The sequence below is a fragment of the Eurosta solidaginis genome, chromosome X (assembly GCF_040869045.1).
Source record: "Eurosta solidaginis isolate ZX-2024a chromosome X, ASM4086904v1, whole genome shotgun sequence".
NCBI lineage: Eukaryota > Metazoa > Arthropoda > Insecta > Diptera > Tephritidae > Eurosta > Eurosta solidaginis.
In genome coordinates, this window is record NC_090324.1 from 32,320,658 (window position 1) to 32,344,166 (window position 23,509).

General features: G+C 36.3%; 1 protein-coding gene and 1 long non-coding RNA gene across 28 annotated transcripts in view; one reads left to right on the plus strand and one right to left on the minus strand.

Moving 5' to 3' along the window:
- Positions 1-23,509, plus strand: part of zfh2 (Zn finger homeodomain 2) — a 2,927,436-nt gene that overhangs the window by 1,332,794 nt on the left and 1,571,133 nt on the right. The gene's annotated exons all lie outside the window — the stretch shown is intronic.
- Positions 21,114-22,363, minus strand: LOC137234310 (uncharacterized). The gene is made up of 3 exons (XR_010947802.1): positions 22,194-22,363; positions 21,977-22,133; positions 21,114-21,917 (listed from the first exon to the last, which is right to left on the minus strand). It is a non-coding gene; the product is annotated as an uncharacterized lncRNA (long non-coding RNA).

The following is a 23,509-nucleotide window of genomic DNA, read 5'->3' on the forward strand; positions in this document are numbered from 1 at the left end:
GGCCTACGTGTAAATGTCTTTGATGGAGGTAGGTCATCAAAAGTCGTACGAGTTCATCCTCATACGGCAATAAGATAGGGTGTTTCGTATCTTCTGGAATTGTAGAATTTTGTAATCTGCCTCCTACTCTGATTATGCCATCATTGTCTAAAACTGGAGCTAACGTGACTAGTTTTGAACTTTTTGGTATCTGCTTGTTTTTATTAAGTAGCTTTAATTCTACATTAAAATATTTTTTTGTAATTCTCGTATTATGAATTTTAATGCTTTCTGTTTATTAGAGAGCCTATCTTTTCGTTGTTTTTTAAGAAGATCTACAAATCTTAATACGTTTGCAATAACGTTCTATAGGAATTCGAACATAATTGTGTGGTTGACAACCTTTAACATGGAATGTTCCTCTACTAGAACTGAAACTATTTTAGTCTTTTTTATTTCGGGTATATTTACCTCTCTTGGGTTTATGATTTGCATCGCTCTGTACTCAACCTTTGGAGCATTAATGGTCCCTTTAACCACAGGTCCTTATTTATGAGTTCTCCAGGTGTCACACCTCTGGAGACAATGTCCGCTGGATTTTGTTTTGAAGCTACATTTATGCTTCCATTGATCAATAGAAGTGTTACATTGAATGCAATGCACCCTGCTTGAGACGAATATTTGAAGGCGCCCAGGATCAAGCTACAACCAGCTAAGTACAGTTGTGGAATCCGTATGAAAATATAAAGAACAATTTATTTTTAAACTTTCTAAGACCTTTTGCATTAATTCTACTAAGAGCACTGCCGCGCAAAGCTCTAATCGTGGCAGTGTGACTACTTTAATCGGTGCAACCCGGCATTTTGCAGCTACAATGTTTATGTATTTTGCGCCTTCCGTATTCAAAGATTTTGCATAAACGACTGCGCCATAAGCTTTCATAGATGCATCACAAAAACCATGTAATTCGACTGTTGAAGGGTTGTTACAAAGAATTCGTTTTGATATTTTTAACTGATTTAAAAGTGGTAGTTCTTCTGTAATTTTCTTCCATAGGTTTATTATTTTATTAGAAGGTTTTTGTCCCAACCTGTTTTCAATTTCCACAGTTCTTGAGGTAAGATTTTTGTAGTGACTATTACTGGATTCATGAGACCCAATGGGTCAAACAATTTTGAGATGTCTGATAAAATATTTCTTTTTGTGATTGTGTTGCTGCATTCCCAGTTACATTTGATGCAAAATTGGTCATCGAATGGAGTTCAGGTTACACCTAAGGCCTTCACATATTATATATTAGAAGCTCTATGTTATTAGCACACCATTTTCTAAGATTGAAGCCATACTTCCGTAAAATATCTTTAATGTTTTGTTGCATTGTCTTAGGTTCGTCTATATTATCTCCACCGGTCATTAGATCGTCCATATAAAAATCTGTTTTGATTATCTCAGATATTTCTGGATATTGGTTTTGCTCTTTTTCCGCTACCTTGTGTAAACATTTAACCGCTAAGTAAGGCGCAGCTGCAGTTCCATAAGTAACCGTTTTGAGAGCATATGTCTTAAATGGTTCATTATCCCTTTCTCTCCAATAAATTAATTGCTATTTTTCATATTCTTGCCGAATCCATATTTGTCTAAACATTTTTTCAATATCTGCAGTTAAGAAATATCTATGTTTTGCATACCTTAGCAAAATGTTGAATAAATCTTCTTTTAGCGTGGGTCCAGATGCATAATTGAATTTAAGGAAATATTTGTATTTGTCTTGCATGAGGCGTCAACACTACGACTGTTTTATTTCAAAAAATCGGCCGAAAAGCTCCATAATTTAATAATTAAACTTTACGACCTGGCCCAATATAAAATAATGAAAACTAATTGGAGAGCTACACCGAAGCAGCAAATACGAAAAACAAAAAGGCAGCAAAATGAGACAATTTTTCCAACAAATAAGGTACACATACAATATAGAAACCTGCCAACTAATTAAAGAATACAAAAAACACCATCTGACTCTCGCAAGACAACAACAACGACTCTAATGTTTACTTAAATGTAAGGACTATTGGATCACACCACCACATTTAAAGGGTAAGACAAGTGAAATATGTAACGAACTTCTCCTCACAATGCTGCTTAAACAAGAGAAACCTACGAAGGTGCGTTTGGACTGAAGCGGGTTTGCATACCTAGCTCTGCTTCAGCTTAGCTCAGGGACAATGGGGTGGGTTTGCTTCATCCTCGCGCAACGAAGTTGTACAAAAATAAATTTAAATGTATGCCGTATAAAAAACTACAGGAAAGTTTTACGCGAAACTAAAAAGTGAAACTAAATCTTGCAGCAAAAAGAAATCATTTATTATTAAAATAAATAAAAACATGTCTACTATACAAGTATGGGAATATGGAGTATTTGGCAAAAACAACAGTCGAGGGGAGAAAAAGGTGGACCATTCCCCCATGTCTATACCCACCCAACCTGTTAACCACTAAAGATATTTTGTATAGGTTAACCCTAGCTATACTTACTTCTGCTCAGCTCATCATACCTCTACATTTCGTCATCGACCAAAAGAAATTTAGATCTTCATTTTAATATTCAAGTTTTTACATTTCATTCAATCCACCTATGAACTAAAGTTTAAGTCCTAAGCCTACATCAAAATACTTAGTAAATTAGCATCCCCTTTGTGAATGTTTGGGAATTTAATTTCGACATTTCGCAAGTATCAAAAAAAAACTATTTGCCTAATATTTAATATTCGCAATTTTTCTTTTTCGATTTCAACACAAAAAAACGATAGGAAAAAAAAAATTTCTCCTTTAAATTGAAATATATGTCTAAGTAGTTTTAGTTAATTGTGCAAAAAAAAAAAAAAAAAATCTACATCAAAATCAAAATTTAAAAAGAATCAAACAACATTATGTTCAAATGCCTGTATGTATCTCGATCGAACATTTTACATGGGTATGTAAGTCATAAATCTTACTACGTCTACATAACATCAGTATGTTCGATCCAAACACATATTTTGGTAATTTTTCTTTGTTACAAGATTAGGACAGATTACTTACATGCATTCAGCTATTCCATCGATGCGACGGTGGGCCCAGCGCCATAACCAGCGAAATAACAAGCGGACGAGGTTGCAAAATAACAACTAATTCGGAATCATTAAAAATGTAATCACGGTCGAGCAGGTTCGACTAGTACTGTCGGAACAACTTATATGTGATTTCTTTTCATAATTACGTAGGCAAACAAGTTACCTTTTTCAAACACACACACGCAAAGGCATGCCCAAAAGCACACCAGGCAAAACGCCCCGAACTTTGCAATGAAATATTGGGAATATTTTACATTGCTCTTTTTCTTCTATCCTTCTAACACTTAAAACTTGACATCTTGAAACTTTAATAAATTATATTTTTTTTTGTTTTGTATTTTATGAATATTACTTATATTTATTTAGTTGTCTCTACATTTCTATTTGTCTTATTACCTATTAAGGTATTTACTTATTTAATTTTCCTTTGTAACATTTATGCTTCCACTGTTTCCTTCATGATCATTCTAGAACTCAATAAAACATAATCGAATTAAGGGCTTTTTAAGATTGTTTTATACTCTTTTTATACTCAGTTGAGCAGAGCTCACAGAGTATATTAACTTTGATTGGATAACGGATATATCAAAATCATCAGGATCGAAAAAAAATTTGATTCAGCCATGTCCGTCCGTCCGTCCGTTAACACGATAACTTGAGTAAATTTTGAGGTATCTTGATGAAGGTTCCTGAGCACTCATCTCAGATCGCTATTTAAAATGAACTATATCGGACTATAACCATCAATTTCGAAAAACCGAAAAAGTGCGATAATTCATTACCAAAGACGGATAAAGCGATGAAAATTGGTAGGCGAATTGAAATTATGACGCAGAATAGAAAATGAGTACAATTTTGGACAATGGGCTTGGCACCGCCCACTTTTAAAAGAAGGTAATTTAAAATTTTTGCAAACTGTAATTTGGCGGTCGTTGAAGATCTCATGACGAAATTTGCCAGGAACGTTACTCCTATTACTATATGTATGCATAATAAAAATTAGCAAAATCGGAGAACGACCACGCCTACTTTTAAAAAAAATAAGTGTGTGCGGTGCACACCCAGGGGAAGTTTACTTCTTTAATTTAGCATTTCGCCGTCTATTACGAGCCCCGTTGTTATCTTTCGGCATATCGGTCCCTAAACGTAACCAACAAAATTATGAAAATTCATATATTTACAGATATCGGTAATTCTATTTCTCACAAAATATCACAACGGTAATAAATTCCATTACAAAGACAAATCAAATGCAATTATGATGTAAGTGGCGTTTCGCATTAAATGATTAAAAAAAACACTGATCCATTTTCTTCAATTTTGGTCCTTTTTGGGCAGTTGCCACGATTTTGGTACTTTTCTTTCCTTTTCACTCAGGTGAAAATTCACAATATTGCCCAAAAAATTTGCAGTACATTCGTTAACCCACATATAATTTTGAATTTACTTGCATGGATTTCTCACCACAAAAAATGCTCAGTCAATAAAAATGTACGAGAACAGTGACCTAGGAAATAATTTAGGTGATGCATTAAAAAAGAAATGTTGACAAACACACTGTCGTTAATTGTTGATGAAACAGCCGACTTATGAAAAAAACTCTTGTTTAGTATCTATAATAATAATGACTAGATATTTCCATCGGTTATTAAACACTTAGTGAAAGATTTTTGTCACTAGTAGAAAGTCAAATGCACTTGCGCCTCTAAGAAATTTGACACGGCTTGCAACTGATGAAGCATGGAGTTTAATGAATTGAAAACTAAGTAAAATAATGAAACTAATTTATTTTGTATTAAGTGTACTTGGAACTTACTTAATTCAAGCCTTCCGAGAGATATTGAGAGTTTGTGAAGGCACGTCGATATTTAAATCTTTTTCACCCAGCACATAAACACATATTTTAACTGGAAGGCAAAAATAATTCTTGAAGGCGATAACTTTATAAATGTACAACGAATGCGATTAAAAAATTTTATTTCTATATTCAGCTTTTGAAGCAAAAGCAAAACATATTTGATTTTGGAAGAAATATTTTGTGTAAAATTATCCCCGAATGTGCCAGCATTAACCCCTGATGCCAGGTATCAAAACTCACACTTACTGAATCTAGGCTATGATATAAAGTTTAATCGTTAAGAGAAAAAGTAAGCATCTATATAAATAGAACTAACAAAATTGCTTAGTTTCATTTATGCTCTACTGAGTTTTCCACATAGTTCGAGCAGAACGCAAATTTTTGCACCCTTGCTTAGTAAAACTTAACTGTGCTATACATTTTATTTCATTGCAACCAACAACATAATGCTGGAACTAAAAGCTTTGTGAGCAAATCTAAGTTCACAACGTTAGTTTGGTGAACGACGTACACCTATTCTAGAAATGTGAAAATATAATACCATGAACTACATTTTATTTTTGTTTGTTTCTTGTATTTAAGCAAAGTATTTATTATGTCCAGTGAAATTTTATATAGGAAACCATGGAAACATCCTAAAGTTTTGTATTTTACAACGAATATGACCTCCTTATATGCCAATAAAATAAAACAAAAATTTGGTCCTTTTTTTTTGAGATTTGGTCCTTTTTTCGTGAATTTTTGTCCCAAATGAAAACATGGTGTGGCAACCGTGCTGCTATATGAGTGTGGTGATGTTGAATTATAAACTCTGAAATAAAGGAATGGTGATTTTATATTCTAAAAACTTTGAAATAAATGAATGGTGATTTTATAATTTGAAAATCTGTTTGTTGACAGATATCGGTAATTCTGAAGTGTAACCTTCTTTAAATTAAACTAAGGAATATTTTTTAGACTTTTAATTTTATTATTATTAATCAAATTTCTACAAAAGATACAAGTGGCTTATGATAACTAAAATATGAAACATATGTCTTAGTTTCGATTTGATCAATGTTCCTTTGAAACACGGCGGCAATTGCTGTTTTTGACCGCTTCTCAAGGCAGTCGGTTCTATGTACCGGAGCGACTCGGGATTTTTCCCGACCAAGACTGTCATTTCAGTGTGACCCCATTTAATTTGTTTCGTCCCTCCCACAAATTGTCATCCTCCCAGCAGCTCCTTGCAGCAGGACTGCTACATATTCTCTTACTCCGGGAAGGTATCGAACCCAATCCGGGTCCGTCTCCTGACCCCGGTACTGAGAAATGGTTTTGCTGCATTTGCCAGAAACGAATCTTTTTAGGACGGTCATACTCTGTTCAGTGTGTCTCGTGCAAGGGATGGTTGCATCGGACAAATTGTTCTGGGCTTGATCCCAAAACCCGACGTCCACGTAACTTTTATAAATCTTTTGTGGCTCCTTGCTGCTCACGCCGAAGGGCGTCCCGTAGTCTACGCCGAAGCGTATCCCCACTACCTTCCAGCAGCTTCGCTGCTCAGCAAGCCACAACAAGTACCAGCTGCTGCTCGCGCCCCACGGCGCCAACAACTCAAACAGCTGATACCACTCATAACTACTACCTTCGTAGTAGAGCTGGTAGCAATGCTGAGCATCACCCCCGTCTTCTTCTCCCCCCCCCCCCCTCTTTTCTGGCAGCAATCGTGCAGGTCAGGGCAACAGACTCTTAGTCCCTGCCTCCGTTTGCACCGTCTGCCAGCACAGAATATATAGGTTTGCGACATCCGCTCAATGCAGCTCCTGCCTTGGGTGGTGCCACTTTCCTAGATGTTCTGGTCTCCGCGACGGCAACCCCCCGACGGGTTTCATCGCGCCATGTTGCCAGGTCGCAAACCCAAATCATCCGGGTACCCCAATGCTTGCCCAAGGGCGCCCAGTCCCAAGGCCACAACAGCAATTGCGTCCTGGCCTTCCACAACCTAGGCGTAGTCACCCCTCACTTACCCCTAGAGTGGCGGCGTCACCCCTCATGCACTTCAGAATTCTGCAGTTCAACTGTAATAGACTAACTGGGAAGATTACGGAGATAGTAGATTTCATGAAGCGGCACAACATCCGCATTGCTGCGATTCAAGAGACTAAACTCACGGCAAGATCTGCATTGCAGACCTGCTCTGGTTATAATGTCCACAGGAAAGACCGCGAGAGCGGAAATGGAGGTGGCCTCGCGTTTATTATACACCACTCTATGCAATATCATATATTTGACCCTGGCATCGACCGCAGTGACAATGTCTTAGAACGTCAAGGCCTATCTGTCCGGTCAGGCGATGCAAATCCAGAAATCATCAACATCTACATCCCTCCTGTCACCTGTTGCCCCAGTGGATACCGCCCTAATATCGAGGCCTTACTCACTGGCAACAATCGCATTATCTTAGGCGATTTCAATGCCCATCACGACCTATGGCATTCAAACTTTCGGGCGGACAGTAGGGGTGAGATGTTGGCGAATCAAATAGACGAAACGACGTTCTGCACAATAAACGGAGACGCCCCCACACGTATGGTAGGAAGCTGTCATAGCTCGCCAGATATCTCAATCGTGAGCGCAGAACTCGTAAAGTGCGTCAACTGGCAGCCGATGGTAACATTGGCATCCGACCACCTGCCCATACTTATTTCGTTCGAGCGTACCGCCGACTTCATCGTCACCGAAAAACGCACTTTCGTAAACTTCAAAAAAGGAAAGTGGGAAGAATATAAATCTGCAACAGACAGCAGCTTTGCTGCCCTCCCTATCCCGACTGATGCCCGCCAAGGGGAGCGTGCCTTCCGTAAGGTCATTGAATCCGCCTCGGCCCATTTCATTCCCGCCGGGAGAATTCCCGAAATGCGGCCCCACTTCCCGGCGGAGGCCGCGAGCTTAGCGAGGGAACGCGACCTTATAAGACAGCTTGATCCAGGTGACCCCCAAATAAGGGATATAAACCAACGCATCAGATTGCTTGTGGACGAACACAAGCGGGCGAAATGGGAAGAGCACCTAAGAGGTTGTAACCTCTCTACCGGTGTAGGTAAACTTTGGTCCACCGTAAAGTCCCTATCGAATCCGACTAAGCACAAAGACAAAGTTTCCATCGCCTTTGGCGATAAGGTGCTGTCGGATGCGAAAAAATGCGCGAGCGCTTTCTGCCGACAATATATAATGCATCCTACGGTCGACAAAGATAGACGGAGAGCCAATAGACACGCACATAAACACAAACTCAGCGCGTCACCAATTACCATCACCGCTAGAGAGGTTGGGGACGCCATTGGTCGCGCTAAACCATCCAAAGCAGTGGGTCCAGACGGCATAGCCATGCCGATGCTTAAAAACCTAGGGAAAGAGGGTTTCAAATACTTAGCGCATGTCTTCAACCTGTCTCTTTCCACCTTTGTCATACCCGAGAAATGGAAAATGGCCAAGGTGGTCCCGCTACTAAAGACTGGGAAACCAGCTAACGTAGGTGAGTCATATCGTCCGATATCTCTCCTATCGCCAGTGGCAAAGACGCTTGAAGCCATTTTGCTCCCTTATTTCCAAGCACATTTGCAGCTAGCCCCTCATCAGCATGGCTTCAGAAAACTCCATAGCACTACCTCCGCGCTAAATGTCATTAGCACCCAGATAAATTGCGGTTTGAATCAATATCCCCACCATAGAACAGTACTCGTAGCGTTAGACCTATCAAAAGCTTTTGATACGGTCAACCATGGCTCGTTACTGCAAGACCTGGAAGGGTCTACCCTTCCCCCATGTCTTAAAAGGTGGACCGCAAATTATCTGGGTGGTCGGCAGGCATCGGTGCAATTCAGAAACGAAACATCAAAACAAAGGAGAATTAAACAAGGGGTGCCACAGGGTGGTGTCCTATCCCCGCTTTTGTTTAATTTCTACATATCTAAGCTACCTTCACCACCGGAAGGAGTCACAATCGTTTCCTACGCCGATGACTGCACAATAATGGCCACAGGCCCAGGCCCAAAGATCGATAAGCTATGCAATAAAATAAACGGCTATCTCCCTGATCTCTCCAGTTTTTTCGCCTCGCGAAACCTGGCATTGTCACCGACTAAATCTTCCGCGACCTTATTTACAACATGGACGCCCCAAATTTTGACCATATTGAACATCCACGTCGATGGCACTACGCTACCGACTGTCCTACACCCCAAAATCTTGGGTGTGACGTTTGATCAGGATCTACATTTTGGTGCGCACGCAACAGCAATTGTTCCAAGAATCCAGAGCCGTAATAAAATCCTCAAATCCCTTGCTGGCAGTACCTGGGGAAAAGATAAAGAAACGCTCTTGACCACATACAAAGCAATTAGCCAGCCGATTACGTGCTACGCGTCACCCATATGGTCGCCAAGCCTAAAAACCACCCACTGGAAGAAACTACAGGCCTGCCAAAATACTGCTCTCAGAATCGCCACGGGCTGTCTTCTTATGTCCCCAGAACACCATCTGCATAATGAGGCGAGAATACTCCCCATCAAGGAGAGAAATGAGATGCTGACCAAACAGTTTCTGTTGAATACCCAGAAACATGGGCATCCCAACAGACATCTGATTGACGAACCAGCACCGCCTAGGGGCCTAAGGAGTCATCTCCGTAAGCATTTTGAGGAAATACGGCACCTGAGAACCCAGCCGTATGAAGCGGAAAAACACAAGCAGGTCCTTGGTGAACTCCATAGACAGGCGTCGGACCTTTATGTCGGGAATTGCCCGGTGAATCCAGTACTTGAAGAAAAATATCCAGAACTCGCAGAAGAGGAACGCATACTCCCCAGGGAAACGCGTGTCACTCTTGCTCAACTTCTTTCTGGATACTGTAACAGGTTAAACTCTTACCTATCCAGAATCAACCCCGACATACAAAATAAATGCCCTGCTTGCAGTGTGTCCCCACATGACACCAACCATCTCTTTAATTGTTATGTGGAACCAACGCCTCTAACACCCCTTTCCTTATGGTCCACCCCTGTTGAAACGGCAAGTTTCCTTGGACTCCCGTTAGAGGATATTGATGACAATTTGTAATCGGTCGCGGCTATTAGGTGGGGCGAGCATTGCTACAACAACAACAACATCGCGTTGTAGATTCAGTGCGACTGCTGCAAAGCTTTAAATTAAATTTGGTGGCGAGAAATTCAATTAATGAGATCGATTTATCCGAGGCAAAATTTACATTGAAATCTCCACTTAAAATCATCGGCATTTTGTGGTAGTCTTTTGTGGTATATCTTATTAAACCCTCGTTGATGAATTCAATTATTTTAGTTGTTGCCTAATTGGGAGAAATATAAATTGCTACAATTACAATTGTTTTGGTTTCTACCCAATGTACTCTCACAAGCACATATTTCTTCCACCTTAGAAATCTGAACGGACACTGATTCCAATTGTTTTGCGTTGAGTGTTATTAGTGGAGTAACAACACTACCCCGGTCATGTGTGTTATGGTAGATTGCAACCCCACCAGCTCTTGTATATGGTATTTTAAATTGGATTACTTTATCGAAATTGGGAAAGTTCAAAACCGTATCATTATCAATCCACGTCTCGGAAAGAATTAGAAAATCCGACGATGATGCTATTCTGTCTAGTTAAATATCTTGTAAATGGGCGCGTAAGCTTTGGCAATTAAAAATGAATAATGACAATCCATTTCTCGCATTTATAAAATCATATAATATATTTTCAATTGTTTCAAGTCGATTCAAGTTAAGCCTTTCAAATTCAGCTCGCAACTCAATTGTGGATACTGTTGGTCTCCGGCCGTGATAAAATGTACTATCATTTTTTTTTTGAGACAAGATGAAGCCCTTGGATCGATGTTACTCGTGATAATGCGACGTATAGTAGCTGCTGAGCATGTGATTTATCATACTGGTAGACGATATCACCAAATGTACCGCCTTGTGACTTATGAATGCGATAACGATTCACGCAGAGACCAGAGGAAAATGGTTTCGCTTTACAAGAACTGTTTTACTGCGTGTTAATGATATAGAGGAAGTTCTTCGGTCTATTGGCACTTCCAGTTGTGAAATATTGTACTTATGTATTAACGCCGCTGCTTTTCTTCTGATTTTTTCACCAGTTTTAGCAGAATCAGCGAAATGCAGCCATAAACGACCAATCTCCCCATTGTCATTATATTCTATAAAAATTAAGCTTCCGGTAGCGCCATTAACTAACCCATCTGACACGTCAATATTAGTTGTTAGGATGTATGGTTTATTGATAACCAACGTAATTTCATAAGGCAAACCTCCTGTATCGATAACGGACATTTTGTGTAATTTTTGCCTCATAAAAGTTTGCTATTCAACACCTTGGCAACCAATGTATACATCTGTTGCTTCGGAAATTTCTTTTTCGATTGCAGTGTTTAAAATTTTATTATTGTAATTAGCAACTGAATGATTATCGAAGATCAATCTTATACCATTTGGGCAAATTGTTTCAGCCTCCTCTTCGGAGTAAAATCGTGACTATTAATTCCAACTCTTCCTCGAAGAATGGTGATTTTGTATTTAAAAAAAAAAAATTTTAAACAGTAGACCGCGTCGAACCCGCGACCTTTGCGTGCTCATTCGTACGCTTACAACATGAGCCATATTGACGCTTTCATTTTCATGTCAACTGCCGTACATAAGATTGTCTATGGTGCTTTTGCTATATGAGTGTGGTGTGGTTGTCGCTTCGCAACAACAACATTAATATGGTTGTTGTCTTCCAATTTCATTACAGTTTTTCTCAAATGCATGCCGCTATAGAAGTAAATTTCACAATTTTTTTTAAAGTCTAATTTTAACAAAAAATTTAATATCTTTACAGGTATATAAGTAAATTATGTCAACATTCAACTCCAGTAATGATATGGAGCAAAAAAAATACAAAAATAAAAGAAAATTTCAAAATGGGCATGGATCCGCCCTTTTTCAATTAATTTGTCTACGATAATTTTAATGCCATAAGTCGAACAAAAATTTACCAATCCTTGTGAAATTTGGTACGGGCTTAGATTATAGGACGATAACTTATTTCTGTGAAAAAAGGCGAAATCGGTTGAAGCCACCCCCAGTTTTTATACACAGTCGACCGTCTGTCCTTCCGCTCGGCCCTTAACAGAATAACTTGAAATCGATATATCTTTACAAAACTCAGTTCGCGTACTTATCTGAACTTACTTTGTATTGGTATAAAAAATGGCCGAAATCGGACCATGACCACTCCCACTTTTTCGATATCGAAAATTACGAAAAATGAAAAAATGTCATAATTCTATACCAAATACGAAAAAAGGGATGAAACATGGTAATTGGATTGATTTATTGACGCAAAATATAACTTTAGAAAAAAACTTTGTAAAATGGGTGTCACACCTACCATATTAGTTGAAGAAAATGAAAAAGTTCTGCAGTGCGATATAAAAACCCTTGAAACCTTAACAGGAATACTTTTCGTGGTATTACTTATATAAATAAATTAGCGGTATCCGACAGATGATTTTCTGACTCACCCTGGTCCACATTTTCGTCGATATCTGGAAAAAGCCTTCACATATACAACTACCACCACTCCCATTTAAAACCCTCATTAACACCTTTAATTTGATACTCATGTCGTACAAACACATTCTAGAGTCACCCCTGGTCCACCTTTATGGCGATATCTCGAAAAGGCGTCCACCTATAGAACTAAGCCCTACGCCCTTTTAAAATATTCATTAACACCTTTCGTTTGATACCCATATTGTACGAACACATTCTAGAGTCACTCCTGGTCCACCTTTATGGCAATATCTCGAAAAGGTGGTCACCTATAGAACTAAGCCCCACGCCCTTTTAAAATACTCATTAACACCTTTCGTTTAATACCCATATTGTACAAACGCATTCTAGAGTCACCCCTGGTCCACCTTTATGGTGATATCTCGAAAGGGGACCACCTATAAAACTACCACCACTCCCTTTTAAAACCCTCATTAGCACATTTCGTTTGATACCCATATTGTACGAACGCATTCTGGAGTCACCCCTGGTCCACCTTTATGGCGATATCTAGAAAAGGCGTCCACCTATAGAACTCAGGCCCACTCCCTTGTAAAATACTCATTAACCCCTTTCATTTGATACCCATATCGTACAAGCTAATTCTAGGGTCACCCCTGGTCCACCTTTATGGCGATATCTGTAAAAGGCGTCCACCTATAGAACTAAGCCCACGCCCTTTTAAAATTCTCATTAACACCTTTCATTTGATATCCATATCGTACAAACAAATTCTAGAGTCAGCCCTGGTCCACCTTTATGGCGATATCCCTAAATGGCGTCCAGCTATAGAACTATGGCCCACTCCCTCATAGAATATTCTTTAATACCTTTCATTTGATACACATGTCATACAAACACATTCCAGGGTTACCCTCGGTTCATTTTCCTCCATGGTCATTTTCCCTTATGTTGTCACCATATCTCTCAACTGAGAATGTAATGTTCGGTTACACCCGAACTTAACCTTCCTTACTTGTTATATATATATATATATATATATATATAAAAATATATTCCGATTAACCAAAGGGATTCATGCCTTTCGTACTGATCATTTTTCTGAATACGTTAATAGATTGTAAGACCTAAGAAATTGCACTTAGCAATATTTTGCAAAATTTAAACAAAGATTATTATTTTTTTCCTTTTTGTTTTGTATTTTATGAATATAACTTATATTTATTTGGTTGTCTCGACATTTCTACTTTTCTTATTACCTATTAAGGTATTTACTTGTTTATTTTTCCTTTGCTAACATATATGCTTGCACTGTTTCCTTCATGATCATTTTAGAACTCAATAAACTATAATAGAATTAAGGGATTCTTAAGATTGTTTTATACTCTTTGTATATATATATTTTTTTTTTTCTTGAAAAATAATTTATACTTTCTAACTTTGTATGCAACAATTCGGAAGTACAATAAATTAAATTTTTATAATCCGCTTAATCAAAGAGATTCATGTCTTTCATACTGCTTATTTTTCTGAATACATTAATAGATTGCAAGACCTAAGAAATTGCACTTAGCAACATTTTGCAAAATTTAAACAAAGATTATAATTTTTTATTTTGTTATAATAAAAGAAATAAAAATAAGTATTTCACAAACAGCAACACTGGCACTATGGATTTCGGGAGCTGGTAGGCCCTCGGGAATATGGTTATGGGGAATACGACGTCAAGCGTGGATCTCTACAGATGTCTATGCCTTTAAGAAAATTAGCCTAGGTTGGCACTTTAAGTCACTTCACCTTCGTCTTGCATAGTTATGGTTGTAACTCACGCACTTTTTGTTGGGCACTTTTTATTTTATTTTAGTTTAACGTAAAATTGTTTGAAGTTTTTGTTAGTTTGTACTAACTTAATGCAAAAATTCACTAGACTTCACATTTTAACCTTTTTTCTTTAATAAATCTTTTTAAATTTTTTCTCGCCAAAATATCAAAGACGTTTTCATTTCAAGCGCCAGCAAAAGACTGACTTTTTCTGCTGCAGTCGACATCAAGCTCAGCTCAAAAAGACTCGCTAACCTTGAACTAATGTTGAACTAGGACTAGCGGTATTTACTGCTATTGTTCTAGCTTAGTGCAATGTTAATCAATAAACAAATAGTAGGCATAGAAGAATTTGAAATAATAGTCGGCATAGGTGACTGTAGCATTACGCTACTTAAGCAGAGACAAAGTAGGTATCGGAGAATTTACTTATGTATGAATTAGGTATTCCTGAATTAAGTATGCTTAAATTAGGTATTTCTGAATCAGGTCTGTATAAATTAGGTATATCTGAATTAAGTATTCTTAAATGAAGTATGTAAGAACTAGATATTGACGAATTACCTTATACCGAAATAAGGAGGATTGAATTAAGTATTTTCGAGTTAAGCACGAGCGAATTTAATTGTTTTATATATGCAAACCAATTAAGTATTAGCGAAACAAGTATTAGCGAATTAGGTACGTGCGAATTAGCCATAATTAAATAGATTGCGAATTAAGCATTTTCGAAATATGAATGAGTTATTTCGGTATATATACGGAATAAATATGAATTAATTTGGTAATTACGAGTTAAGTATGCGCCAATTGTGTTTTAATGAATTAAGTAAGTGGTGAACTAAGTATTTATGACTGTTGCCTTTTCGTATTAAATCTTCACGAATTAAGTAAGTATCAAATAACTATTAAAAAATTACGGTTTACGAACTAACTTCTAATGACTTAACTATTGACGAATTAAGTAAAATTAAATTATGTAATTTAAAATTAAATGCCTTAAATCAAACCCTGACAAAAAAAAAAACTATAGTAGTTTAAGCCGAAATAAAGTGACCGACTGCAAAATGTAGCGCCACAAGTACTTTAAGAAAATTATTTTTTTTCTTTGTTCTCAAATATCGCCTGATTATCCCGCTATGGTTTATGCAAAAAGTATGTAGGTATTTAATGTAACACCTACAATAATTACTTTATTGTGGCCATATCACCATATGTAGAAAAAAATTCGATACTCGAATAGCCCTGTAGGGTATATTAGACATGAGCGCTACAAATTCCCCCCAACCAGACAGATGCCAACGCGGAAGTTAAAGCCAAATTAAACTTCCTTAACCCTAACGCCATAGTCGTAACCATACCCATATCCATAACCATCTCTATTGTGATCGATTAATGGTGCCATAACCGTAAACAGCTGACCATTGCTGTCATGAGCTGGGAATGTTTTGTTTATAAAAAGTGATTGTGCAAAGTGATTGCAAAATTTTGTAATTTTTAATCAAAATAAAGTAAAATGAACATAATGAAAAAATTAGGTGGTGAATAAAGCCCCATATCTACATGTACCACAATGTAAGTTGTTCACATATTACAAGTTTAACAAATTAATAAGGATTTCTGTATTCTTACAGATTTAATTAAATATAGCACTACATATAGGCGAAGATTTATATATATTTGAGTGCAAGGACGTGAATTTAACAGTAAGTATCTTCAAATAAAACACGGAAACTGTCACACAAAACCTTTTGGTGCATAGAACCGGCTGCCGTGGGAAGTGCATTAATACTCTGTCGTTATATTTGGTAGGGTCTGTTAGGGATTGACGGTTGACCACATATTACCAACACCAGCAAAGAGGTTGCATATCCTGTTTGTGTTGGTCGAACAATTGCTTCATCTCGGTATTGAGAGCAATAATTTTCTTATCTCCTGGGTTGGGGTTTCGTCTGCCGGCAATTCCTTGCTATCGTATCTATGAACCGCAATATATATAATGGATAATTAAGAAAGAAGTAAATAAAATATATATATTTATTCCTGTATAAGCTAACATGAGCAGTGACGAAGAAATTGACAACTTGTTCCTCAGCATAATGGCGTTATATGCCAAAAGAAGGAAATTAAGACAAAAAAGACGGTGGCATGCCCGCCCCATTAATGCTAATAGGACTCATGCCGGATATCACCAAAAAACTTTCTTAATAATTAAGGATATGGACGAAAGCGAGTTTTTTGCGCATACAAGAATGTCCCTGCCGGTTTATGACACTTTTTTAAAACTAATGGCTCCATCACTGACCAAATTCAAACAACAAATTGGTGTGGAAGAACGTTTATCCATTACACTTCAGTAAAAAATTCCCAGATATTAACATCGTATATTGTATTAATTAGTATGATTTTTAGGTACTTGGCACATGGTATTCCTTTCAAAAAAAAATAGCTTGGAGCCACAAAATTGGAAAGAGCACTGTGAGGATGATTGTTTTGGAGACTTGCGAGGCTATCTGGTAAACGCTTTCCCCAATATATTTAAGTGAAACCACAGAGCAGCAATACAAAGATATAACCACTGACTTTTCCCAAATGTGGAACATGCCAAATTGTGTAGGTGCTAATGATGGAAAGCACGTTGCTATAAAATGCCCTCCGAAGTCAGGATCACTGTTTTTTAATTATAAAAAGTTTTTCAGCATCGTCTTGTTGGCAGCATGCGATGCTACATACAAGTTTACCGCTGTAAGCGTAAGAGCTTGTGGAAGTCAAAGCGATGGAGGCATTTTTCATGCAACAAGGTTTGGGGAAGATCTGTTGGAAAATCGATTACCACTTCCACCAGATACTCCTCTTCCATTATCGTCACAACCCTTTCCGCATTTCTTCGTTGGAGATTGTGCATTTCCCTTAAAAAACAATCTAATGAAACCATATCCGGGAATGAATACGACAAGGGAACAGCGAATTTTTAATTACAGACTGTCGCGGGCCCGCCGCGTTATAGAAAACGTATTTGGGATTTTGACTGCGTGATGGAGAGTATTGAAAACTACAATGGAGTTTTATCCTGAAAATGCAGAAAAAATCGTACTCGCATATTTAGTGCTGCATAACTTCATTATGTTACACGATACTAGTCGGTGGTATTGCCCAGAAAACTACACTGACGGAGAAGGGGCGAGTGCAGAATGGAGGAACGAACTAAGAACTTGTGGAGGTCCGCTGCGGACAGTACACTCATTTCGAAGAAGGAGTCGAAATAGTGCATACGAGTATCGGGAATACCTTACCAACTACTTTATGACCGATGGTACAGTAGCATTTCAAAATCACATCGAGTAATATATTTCAGGAGGTAAGAAACCAACTTATATACACTTATCTAGAAGTTATTTTACATTTGGACTACCTCCTTATAGATCATTTCGGCGGAAGGCGGATACACAACAAAACAAAGCAACAACTATTGGTGCTGCACAAACACAATGCTGCTACAAAATCATAAGCTTTTCAAATTATTTTTACATAGAATAATATTGTTTATTTCATTTTTTTCTGTATACATACAGTAAAGTACAATAATTCATATATTTTTAAAACATATATTATGGTTTTTTATATAGAAAGTTAGTTCAAATAATTTCACTAACTCAAATATTGCAATTCTGCCTCTTGTATATTAAATAGAGCATAATATAATACCACAAAGTTTGTATTGTGCATTCTTATTCTAGTTTTCCACTTTAGTGTTTACACATACTAATATTTAGTATGAAATGGAAAATGAAAAATTCAGATTAAATATTTTGCCGGAAAACCAAAAATTTAATTCAACATTTTGAAGGAAAACAAAAAAATTTTTTAAATACATATTTTTTGCACTTTCATAAATACGCAAATTTAGTTCATATAAATAAATATATGTAGCTTTAAAAATCCGTCACGAACTTTGAAACTTTTTGAGCAGAATTTTTAGAAACTCTCTTGTATGCAACTTTGTTTCTTATTCAATTTTGTTATAATAATGTGCAAGTTAGAAAGTGTTAAATTTTCATCCACTAACGTATCAAAAAAAAATCTATGTTTAAGCTATTACTAACCAATGGGCAACAAAGCTGCATACTCAAAAGATTACCTAAAAATCTATTCTAGCATTTGTGTAAACTTTGAAATTTTTATATACATATACTATTTTTGTTATAGAAAAAAAAAAAACAAAATATTTTAAGTGAATATCAATAATAACACTTACAGCTGTGAACACGACAATAGCAGTGTGAATTATAAACGCTATTTTTTCTTTTATTTATTTTCGCTAATTTTAGAAATAACTTCAATGAATTGTATAACCAAACACATGTAAATTTATTTCGAAAACATTTTCGGGAAAATGCAAAAATGCGAAAGGTGTTAAAAAAATCTTCATGCAAATTTCAAGCTTTTATTTAGTGTTTTCAGAACTTTTTTTAGTATGAAGTTTTGTAGTCCAATCACTTTGTTATACTAAAGTCCATGTTTGAAGTCTCTCAAAAATCGTATTGATTTTTGCCAATTTTTTCCAAAGAGTTTTTAAGATTTTCTTCCATATAAATATTTATTCTTTGTATGGAACCAAATCTAAAACACTCTTTGAAAAAAAATTGGCAAAAATCAATACGATTTTTGAGAGACTTCAAACGTGCACTTTGTTATACTAAAATTGATTGGACTACAAAACTTCATACTAAAAAAAGTTCTGAAAACACTAAATAAAAGTTTGAAATTTGCATGAAGATTTTTTAACACCTTTCGCATTTTTGCATTTTCCCGAAAATGTTTTCGAAATAAATTTACATGTGTTTGGTTATACAATTCATTGAAGTTATTTCTAAAATTAGTGAAAATAAATAAAAGAAAAAAATAGCGTTTATAATTCACACTGCTATTGTCGTGTTCACAGCTGTATGTGTTATTATTGATATTCATTTAAAATATAGCATAATCTATAACAAAAAAAAGGTTTTGCTAAAGTTTACACAAATGCCAGAATAGATTTTTTGGTAATCTTTTGAGTATGCAGCTTTGTTGCCCATTGGTTAGTAATAGCTTAAACATAGATTTTTTTTGATACGTTAGTGGATGAAAATTTAACACTTTCTAACTTGCACATTATTATAACAAAATTGAATAAGAAACAATGTTGCATACAAGAGATTTTCTAAAAATTCTGCTCAAAAAGTTTCAAAGTTCGTGACGGATTTTTAAAGCTACATCTATTTTTTTATATGAACTAAATTTGCGTATTTATGAAAGTGCAAAAAATATGTATTTAAAAAATTTTATGAAGTTATTTCTACCATTAACGAAAATAAATAAAAGAGAAAATAACTGATAAAATACATCAATAATTTTCACTGCTATTTTAGTGCTCGCTGTACATCAATATATGTAACGAATAAAACTATTTTCACTATTAATATGAGCAGGTGTGTACATATCTACTATTATAAAAATGTAAGTTCTTATGTGTGTTTCTTTGTTACATTATCACAATTCAATATTCACCATATTTTTTTATACTCGAATTAACGTATTATTATATTAGGATAGGTCAACTTTCATGTTACATGCAATACAACATATAATATATTAATAAAGAAATTAATGCATCACAATTCGATTTTCAGTCTACATTTTGTACTTTCTTAGGAATCTCAAATATATCTACATACAAAAATAGTAGCAAAAATTATTGCAACATTTTATCGATTATTTGTTTCTTTTATTTAATTTTATTAATTTTAGAAAAAACTTGAATGTATTGTATAACGAAAACTATGTAAACCAATTTCAAAACCAATTTCAAAAACGTTAGAAAATTCAAGAAGTTTTTGAAAATCTTCATAAATGTTTAAAAATTTTTACTTGGAATTTAAAAAAAAATTTTGAGTATGGAGTTTAGTAGGTTAATAAATTTTAGTCTAACAAAGTGCAATTTTGAAGTGTCTCAAAAATCAATGCGAATTTTGGCAGACTTCAAAATTGCACTTTGTTAGACTAAAATTCATTAACCTACAAAACTCCATGCTAAAAAGTTTTCTAAAATATCCAAGTAAAAAGTTTGAAATTTTTATGAAGATTTACAAAAACTTCTTGAATTTTCTAATTTTTTTGAAAACATTTTTGAAAATGGTTTACATAGTTTTCATTATACAATATATTCAATTTTTTTGTAAACTTAATAAATGAAACAAATAACCGATTAAATGTTGCAATCATTTTTGCTACTGCTTTTGTGAACAAAACTGTACATCTATTTATACATACATTTTGTACTTTCATTAGGAATCTCAACTAAACATCCCGTGGCATATTTGGTCGCATTCATATTGACATATTAAATGTATGTCACGGGATGTATTCGCATTTCATTAAAACTTAAAAGGAAATTAAATAGAAAAATCAGTCAATTTCTTTATAAACTAAAAAGATAGGTTTTGCTATTGCAAAGCTTGCGTTAAAAAGCGTAAAGAGGCAGACAAAATATGTATAAAATGTGGATATACAAAAACTTCTTACTTACACATATTTGTATGCCTGCCTTTTTTGGTAATTGTTTACTTTAGCTCCAAACTGATAAAACACGTCCAGAAATGTTGGGGGAGGTGTCGGGTGATGGGTTTTGACCTCGGTATCAATAATCCAAAGGCGAAAATTAAAAGTTTATTTCAGTCAATAGATATTTTCAAAAACTGTTTAAAATTTTCATGTGGCTGTATTTTTGATGATTTTGTTGTACACACACACACAATTATGCAGAAATAATTTAGATCGCGTACCCGGCGTTGGATCAGGCTCTCGATTTTGGCTCAACCGGGAGTTATTTGGTTTTTTCTGAACACCTTTTGATAGAAGCAAAATGTTTTTTTTGCCTTCGTATTGATCCCGAGGTCAAGGCCCGGCTTCTGACTCCCCTCACGAAATTTTTGGACGTGTTTTAGTTGTTGTGAGCTAAAGTAAACAATTACCCATTTCTTATCTGCTTTTAGTACCAGCCGTTTAGTTTTAAAATTAAAATTATAAAAATGGCAATCACCCTACTGGTTGTCATACAAGTATTCCACAATCTCTGCTTCGTCGTTCTCCTCAATCTGAGCTTGCATGACAATGTCAGTGCACCGTTGCATCACCACCGCCTGATTTTTCTTCTTCAAACTCGATATGACGGAGCACATCATGGAGCCAAATGCACTTATATCGGCAATGTAATTCTCTCGGCGAGCTCTACGCGCACATACATCCCTAAAAGTTTGGACGGTCTCCATTATGGCAGCGTCCAATTCATCACGCAATACTGCCGTTCGTTTTCGTCTGCGAGACGTTGATGGCTCAGACTGCGGTTGTGGCATCGGAGTCGATTGAGATAAAGCAGGTGACGGTGACTGCGCTGGAGGAATAGGAGGGGACTGCGTACTTGTAGATAGCAGCTCAGGTAAAGTGGGAGTTGCAGGGCGTGACTCGCAAATGGTGGGTGTACTTTTGCCACCTTCAACACTTCTGTTTATATTTTGAGAGCTCTGCCGCATTCTGTTGTAATAGAAAATTTTTTCATAATCAAACATGTTAAGTAAGTCCATTATACTTACGGTCGGGGTGTAATGTGGGCTCTTAAGAACTGAAGACTCTCTAAGAAAACCCACTGCCTTCCATCAGACGCGCAACTTCCTGAAGTGTTTTTACTGCTTCTTATCTCCTTACTAAAACGCTCTCGTAAATTCCCCCATCGTCTTACTGCTACTGCCACTATTGGGAATAATCATACCTTAGTAGGCATATATTATAAGATCATTCATTATTACTTACCATCCACACATAAATTCTCTGCTATGTCCTTCCAAGCGGCACTTTTTTTATTTGCGTCCTTAAAATCCCGGTTTGCCTTGTCATAATGGTATGGGAAATCGCGAACAAATTAAATTAATTTGCAGTCGTCCATTATGATCTGCATAAACAATAAACGAAATTAATTTGTCTTTAAAATAAACAAAACAATAGAATTTTTAATTACCAAAACAAAAAAGCGGCAAACACAAAAAAATTATATAGACACACAAAATGGCAAAAAAAAAATAGGCGAATGAACAATCAGCTGTTTGTGGATATGGCAGAAAACCAAAATTCAATTGGTTGGCTATGGTATGGTTATGGCGTTATCGTTATGGTATGGCACCATTAATCGATTACATTGATTTCTATAAGGTAGGTTCGATCAGCTGTTTTAACTGGTTATGGCTTTATGGTTATAAGTCACCATTAATCGGGCCTTTAGCATCTGCAACAAAAAGAAAAATCGATCAATCAAAATCGCTAATTGGGCTACCAAGTTGCCTTGGCATGATACGTTCCTTTTCCTTTGCCAGCTACATCTTCTAACAAATAATACGAATTTCCTACCTTCTTGACGACCTTTGCTTTGACTCCTTTGGGTGCTAGTTTGGAATTGAAGGACTGCACCAAGTTACTTTGTGCGAAATTTCTTCTTACCACTAACTATCCCGGTTTGAAATCACGCAATCCGGTTCTGCGATTATAGGAATGAGCATTCTTGTCATAGGCAGACTGTATTCTTCTCGCAATATCTTCCCTAAGGATAGCGAATTCGTCCTCGCGTTCCATTTTCGTAGTAGCTTCATTTAAAATTCCAAAGTTCCTTAACACTTTGTAATCGTGTCCAAACTATAAAGTAGAGTGATTTTCCTGTAGTATGATGCATGCTATTCCGAAATGAGCTATTTATACTACTAATATGACTATCCCAGTCCCGCTGATCCTTTCGAGGGAATGATCGCAACGCCTCTATTATCGACCAGTTTACTCGCTCCGAAGCATTTGCTTGTGGGGAATAAACTGCTGGTTTTACGTGGGTAACGCCATACTTAGTCAGAAATGATGTAAAATCTTTGCTTACAAATTGACTGCTATTGTCCGAAACTATAGTTTCAGGCACATCAAAGCAATCAAATATACTTCAGAAACTGTATTATTAAGTTCGATTTAAACTTTTTAAGTGGCTTCAAAAAGGTAAACTTCGAAAAATGATCTAACACTATGAGGATACCAATGTTACCTTTTTTGGATCTAGGAAAGGGTCCTATGGGATCTACATACAAACGCTCGAA